At 42.0% G+C, this 7451-nt stretch overlaps 1 pseudogene; it reads left to right on the top strand.

Annotated features, from left to right (window-relative positions):
- Positions 1-1046: 1046 nt before the first annotated feature.
- LOC119361490 lies at positions 1047-5202 on the top strand (annotated as a pseudogene).
- Positions 5203-7451: the final 2249 nt, after the last annotated feature.

Genomic DNA, 7451 nt, shown 5'->3' with positions numbered 1-7451 from the left:
ATGGAACATGTGGGAGCCAACATGGGTATCCAGATCCCGCTGTTGGTTATTGATCGGAGAACATCTCGGTCATGTTTGCATGGTTCCCGAACCCGTAGGGTCTACACACTTAAGGTTCGATGACGCTAGAGTTATAAAGGAAGTTTGTATGTGGTTACCGAATGTTGTTTGGAGTCCTGGATGAGATCCCGGACGTCACGAGGAGTTCCGGAATGGTCAGGAGGTAAAGATTTATATATCGAAAGTTGTTGTTCGGGTTCCGGGAAAAGTTCGGGTTTTTCCGGTATTGTACCAGGAAGCTTCCAGAAGGTTCCGGAGGATTCCGGAGGGGTCCGGAGGTCCAGAAATTGTTCCACCACGTCCAATACAGCAGCACGGGCTGTAGCGGGGCGCCCTAGCCTTAATGGGCCAGGGGCACCAGCCCCCCCAAGGCCCATGCGCATGGGAGAGGGGAAACCCTAAGGGGGAGGGCCTCCACTTGACTTGGGAGGCACTCCTCCCCCCTTGGCCGCCGCCCCCAACCCTAGATGGGATCTAGGGGGGCCGGCCCCTCTCCCCCCCACCTATAAATAGTGGAGGGTTGGGAGGGCAGCCGCACCCCAAGTTCTGGCGCAGCCCTCCCCCTCTCCCAAGTACTTCTCCTCTCTCGCGGTGCTTGGCGAAGCCCTGCAGGATTGCCACGCTCCTCCATCACCACCACGCCGTTGTGCTGCTGCTGGGCAGAGTCTTCCTCAACCTCTCTCTCTCTCCTTGCTGGATCAAGGAATGGGAGACGTCACCGGGCTGTACGTGTGTTGAACACGGAGGTGCCGTCCGTTCGGCACTAGGATCTCCGGTGATTTGGATCACGACGAGTACGACTCCTTCAACCCCGTTCTCTTGAACGCTTCCGCTTAGCGATCTACAAGGGTATGTAGATGCACTCTCCTTCCCCTCGTTGCTGGTTTCTCCATAGATAGATCTTGATGACACGTAGGAAAATTTTGAATTTCTGCTACGTTCCCCAACAGAAGGATGCCAGTATATATATGCCCCCATACACGAGCATGTCCTCCAAAGTTCATCGAGCAAACACACAAACACTGGACTACCACCGAACTTATCCCACAACTTTGTCAAGTCTTCTCTTTGAAATGGAGGGTGTTACAGTGTTGATTGTTGGTGCTGGGCCAGCAGGCCTCGCAACGGCAGCATGCCTTAGCCAATTCTCAATTCCTTATGCCATCGTCGAGCGCGAGAGCTGTAGCGCGTCACTCTGGCACAACCGCGCGTATGATCGCCTCAAGCTGCATCTCGCAAAGGAGTTCTATGAGTTGCCACACATGTCATACCCTATAGATGCACCAACATACATACCAATAACCTTGTTTGTGAAGTACTTGGATGACTATGTTGAGCGTTTCAACATTCAACCAAAGTATCTCACCAGCGTGGAGTCATCCACATATGACAATGATGAAAAATGTTGGTCCATTGTGGCAAAGGACATGTCAAAGTGCACCACAGTCAAGTTCATGGCGAAGTTTCTTGTTGTGGCAAGTGGTGATAATAGTGCAAAGAATATTCCAATGTTCCCTGGACTGGAAAACTTTCAAGGTGATGTTATTCACTCCTCAAGCTAGAAGTCAGGCAAGAGCTACTCTGGCAAGAATGTATTGGTCATTGGATCTGGCAACTCCGGGATGGAAATTGCTTATGACCTTGCGACCCATGGTGCCAACACATCGATTGTTATACGAAGCCCGGTACGTATGTGCACTATATATTTTCACTGGGTGCATGAACGCAAATTCTTAGTATAGTTATTAATAGAAGAGATGCAATTTTCAGTGTTTTCCTAATAGGAAGTATTTCACATAGAAAAAGAGATGGACTGTTTTATATCACACACAAACAACTGAAAGACTAGAGGAACCACATGACAAAAATTTATTTCTTGAAATAAGAAATTCTATGAAAATTTATTTATCATGCATACTTCAAAAGAGGTGTGACGTGTTTTGTTGTTGCAGATTCATGTAATGACAAAGGAATTAATTCGTTTGCGGATGACACTTGCTCACCGTCTTCCATTGAATCTAGTGGATAAACTCCTTGTGATGGTAGCGTATTTAATATTTGGAGACCTGTCACAACATGGCATCACAAGGCCAAAAATGGGTCCAATGACCCTCAAATCAGAAACAGGCCGATCTGCAGTAATTGATGTTGGGACTGTTGGATTGATCAAAAAAGGCTTCATCAAAGTAAGTATGTCCTTGACATGACACAAATTTATAACATATGTTGATTTGATATTCCAAGTCATCAATGTATTTTTATCTCCCAAAGGTTCAAGGGAGCATTAGTAAGATCAAGTGCAACATAGTTAAATTTCAATGCAGTAAAAGAATGTCATTTGATGCAATTGTGTTTGCAACTGGATACAAAAGCACGGAAAATATGTGGCTCAAGCTAATATAGCTTGTGTTTGAACATATCTGAGTTTGCTTTCTTGGTGTAACCAAGATTAAATCTGCTAACAAGGTCTATGTGTTTTTAATCCAGAATGGTGAGAGCATGTTAAATGGCAACGAACTGCCCATCCAAAAATATCCGAATCATTGGAAAGGTGAAAATGGGCTCTACTGTGCTGGGTTGGCGAGGAGAGGATTAGCTGGTATTGCAACAGATGCCAAGAATATCGCTAATGACATGAAATCTGCGATGGACTCTATGTCAAGTTAAATCATCTTTTACGTGTAGTTTACCATGGCAAGCATGCTATAAGGTTGATTCTTTGAGAAATATATCCATTGTGTCACCTTTCTATCTAGCTTTTAGACAAGTAAATTTATGTTTATTTTAAGATTCATATGTGCCCCGAAGAGAGATGTACTATTATACTATAATCAAGGGCTTTGTACTATTATTACGCGAAGAGATTTCTAATTTTGGTTGAACCTACAATTGTGTATTATATTTTATTTACTTGAAATTACATGTGTAAAAGGCATGCGCTCAATACTCTATTATCTATACCAAAATCTCTTGTGGCGTGTTTACCCCATCAACATACAACTGTAGGAGGTAGTAATCACATCAGCCTAAAATAAATGCATAGTTCACTACATCCATCCATGGCCGGTACTGTGGTGCTATTTAGTCTTAGTGTGGCACTAGTTATCATCCCGTGCATCTGCATGGGGGTAGCTAACATACTATAAATCATTAAAAATATTTGTGAACATATTTTGAAACTTAAAACTAAAACTTAGAACACCATATGACGGAAAACTACTATTTAGAACGTGTATTTGTGGTTACGTGATACACGTATCCTTAACTGTTGTGGACACAGTTTTTTGTGTCCGAAACGCAGGGTTTGCAGTATGCAGTAAGTTTTCCATCGGCTGAGATCCAAGGTATCCATCCGCATAGCCTTAGATATAAATTGCTTATTACCTTGCGACCATGGTGCCAATACTTCGATTGTTATACGAAGGATGATATGTACTACTTGCACTAAATATTTTCACTGGGTACACGAACGCAATTTTTTAGTATAGTTACCACTGGAAGAGATCCATTTTTTTAGTATTATTACTAATAGATAGTTTTCACATATATAAGAGATGGACTGTTTGATATGACGCACAAACAAACAAACGACTAGAGGAACTACATGACAAACGATTAACTTTTGAAAGAAGAAATTCTATGAAATTTTGTTTTATCATGCATGCTTCAGAAGAGGTGTGACATGTCTTTTTGTTGTAGATTCATGTAATGACTACAGAATTTATTTAGTTGGGATGACACTTCCTCACCATCTTTCACTAAATCTAGTGAATAACCTCTTTGTGACTGGAGCGAATTTCATATTTGGAGACCTATCGAGGCATGGCATCACAAGGACCAAAACCAAAAATGGATCACAATGACCCTCAAGTTAGAAACCTACCGATCCATAGTGATTGATGTTGGGACTGTTGGATTAATAAAAAATCATCAGCAGAGTATTTGGAATATTTGAAGGAATCTGCCTTATTAGTCATATTTTTTAAGTTGAAACTAATAAGTAGACCTTTTCTCTCATAATGTCGGTTTGTTTTCTAGTTGGCACTTCTAGAGAAATCGTAGTCATCTACCTAGATAATATAGATCTGACTTAAATGCGCAATTATATATTTCAAAAATAAGGCACTTACATGACGAAGAATGTGGCTACTTGCATATATACTGAATGTTCATTATATTTGAAGGCATAACAAGCAATCATTTGTTTTCTTTTTGGAGAAACACCGACATTGGATTTATAGAAGTGTCAATGGGATATATAGAACATCATTTGAATCAAGACAATAAGAAATCCTAAGTACCCTTTTTTACAATGTGAACTGACGGAATAAAGCATATATAGTGGATGAGCTTCTCCCAGTTTTGTCTATCACTTGTATCAACTGATGACTCATTGGAATTTACTGACTTCCAAGACAAAATATACTCGGATGGCAAAGATTGCTGATGCCAAACTTGAATTAGCTAAAAGCAACTATAACCAGAAACTGAAATATGATCTTAACACGCTCGTGGATTGGCGGAGTGTACCTCTGTATTTTGTTTCCCTTTTAAAAAATAGCACATTTAACTGATGAATTGTTCGAGCAATCTTCAAATCATTCAAAAAAAATCTAAGGCATGGTTCGGCCAGTCTCCTGAGTATGACTTGATAGGCCGGCCCCTTAAGCAAGGAGAAGAAGCAAGCAGGCCCAGCAATGACGAGCGAGGCCTCCACAAGTCCACAGAAACAAAACCCGCCAATCCGCCATCCTCCTTCCTCCTCTAGGGTTTTACTTCGCAGCGCTGCCGTCTCCCTCCCCACCTCCGTCCCCCGCCGCCCCGCCTCCTACCCGGCAGACCACCACCGAGGCCTGAGCCAGCGGCCATGACCGGCAAGAAGCACAAGTCCTCCGAGAAGCAGCCCAAGGGCAGCCGCTCGGCGCCGACGGCGACGCGGTGGCCGACACCGGGAAGCGCCGTCGCTCCGGCGCCGCCAAACGCCACCAGGCCGAGGAGGAGGAGTTCATGCCCTCCTCCATCAGCGCTAAGATCCTCCGCAAGGCCCTGAAGCAGCAGCAGGAGCAGCAGGAGGAGATCCTCCACGTACTATTCAGTCTTCGAATGGCACAAATTATCAACCTGTGCTACTACATGGGCTAGCTGGCGTACTAATAAATCATTAAAAATATCTGTGAACTGATTTAGAAACTTAAAACTAAAAGTTAGAACACCATATGACGGAAAACTACTATTTAGAATGTGTATTTGTGGTTACATGATACTTGTATCCTTATATGTTGTGGACACAGTTTGTTGTGCCTGAGGCGCCCAGGGTTTGAGTATGCAGTAAGTTTTCCATCGGCTGAGATCCAAGGTATCCATCCGTCTAGTCTTGGATATAAATTGCTGATGACCTTGCGACCATGGTGCCAATACTTCGATTAATATACAGAGCCTGATATGTACTACATGCATTACATATTTTCATTAGGTACATGAACACCATTTTTTTAGTATAGTCACCACTAGAATAGATGCATTTTTTCAGTATTATTACTAATAGAAAGTATTTCACATATATAAGAGATGGACTGTTTTATATCACGCACAAACAACAAAAATACTAGAGGAACTACATGACAAAAAAATAACAATTGAAAGAAGAAATTCTATGAAATTTTTTTTTATCAGGCATGCTTCAAAAGAGGCGTGACATGTCTTTTGGTTGCATATTCATGTGATGACAAGAGAATTAATTTAGTTGGGATGACACTTGCTCACTTTCTTTCACTAAATCTAGTGGGTGACCTCTTTGTGATGGCGACGAATGTCATATTTGGAGATCGATCGAGGTATATGGCGTCACAAGGCCCAAAACCAAAAATGGTCGAATGACCCTCAAGTTAGAAACCAACTGACCCACAACCATTGAGTTGGGACTGTTGGATTAATAAACCCTTCACCCATCAAACCCTTCCAGCTCCTTGCGGATGGACGGTGCTTGGACACATTTGAAAACCTATACTCTAGTAGTCTGATGACCACTATACTTACATCTGGGTGCCGCTTATTTGCGTAGGACATGTTTGACCAATGTTGTGACCATGCAAGGGATAACTGGTTCTTGTTGTGGGAGGACGCGAAGAAGATGCAGTTGATAGTGAGTGGGGAGTTCCACAGAGAAATGCGAGAGTTCCTCCGCAAGCAAAAATGATCCAAGGGAAGTGACCATCTGGAAAGAAGAGAAGGTGCTACTTGTCTGTACCACATGCTCCTTCATGTGAGGAAGGCCTGAATATACCTACCCAGCAGACAAGTCTTCAGAAGATCCAACTGCAGGAGGCAGAGTGGTAGTCTGGCAGATGTTGAAATCATTTGGACTCGACGGTTGTAAATCGAATGTAATCATATGTTTCATAGGTTCAGTCTGCGGTTTGCGCCATGCTAAATGTAAGCCTCAGAAGGTAGTGGATTATTCTGTTAGGCAAATCAAAATCCGATGAACTGTACGTGATCCACTTCTCCAGTTCAGTTTTGCATGGAAGTTGCGTACAATTGTGATTAATCTATGTCAGTCAGTTTGGACCCAGACATGTTTGCAAAACCGCATCCAGACAGGATTGACAATTTTGATTTTCAGTAAATTTGTTTATTATCTTTTTAACAAAATATATCCACACTCTGGTGTGTAGAGTTAAAAATACAATGAGCGTTCAATTATGTTCAGGCATAGGACAATATGAATATACCAAAGTTGAAATATGGCCTCACATTAAACGAGTGCTCAATATAGAAACAAATTTATATTTAAAAAACTGGTTTCAAATATTTGAACTAAAGTTCCACTTTTTTTGTTCACAACATCGAACGGCTCGTTGTGTTGACACCAAAGGTATGGCAATGGTCGTCAACTCAACCGGAGGCAAAACCAAAACTGACCGTCTTACAACTGAACCGGAGGCTAAACTAGCCGACAAAACCGGTTAACATGGTTGGTAACAAATCCTTCTGAGATGATTGTTTCCTTTTGTCATCCACATTATATTAACTAGAGAAAATGAAATAGGACTTTGCCTATAAATGTGTGTTTGGAAATCAGACTTATCCTTATCATATCCTATACCGTCTACAAAGAGGAAGAAACACTTGAATATTATTAGAGTAGTAATTGTCATTGGTGACGATGCGAAAGGAAAGAAACATGAAGAATCTTTAATATACACATAAAAAAGATGGTCGATAAGTTTCCAATACCAACAATCGATCAACGGTGGTTTCCTACCTATTTTGTATCAGTACACGCTTTCACAACCAACAACGGCCTCATTTTTAGATGGAAATACTCCTACACACTAGGATTAGGCCTCAACAAATATTTACCTTTTTCGTCCCTCAATCCATAAAACAGA

This window comes from Triticum dicoccoides, chromosome 2B, assembly GCF_002162155.2.
Source record: "Triticum dicoccoides isolate Atlit2015 ecotype Zavitan chromosome 2B, WEW_v2.0, whole genome shotgun sequence".
Classification (NCBI taxonomy): Eukaryota; Viridiplantae; Streptophyta; class Magnoliopsida; order Poales; family Poaceae; genus Triticum; species Triticum dicoccoides.
Note: the sequence above shows the minus strand (reverse complement) of the source record. Positions and strands in the feature narration are given on the sequence as shown.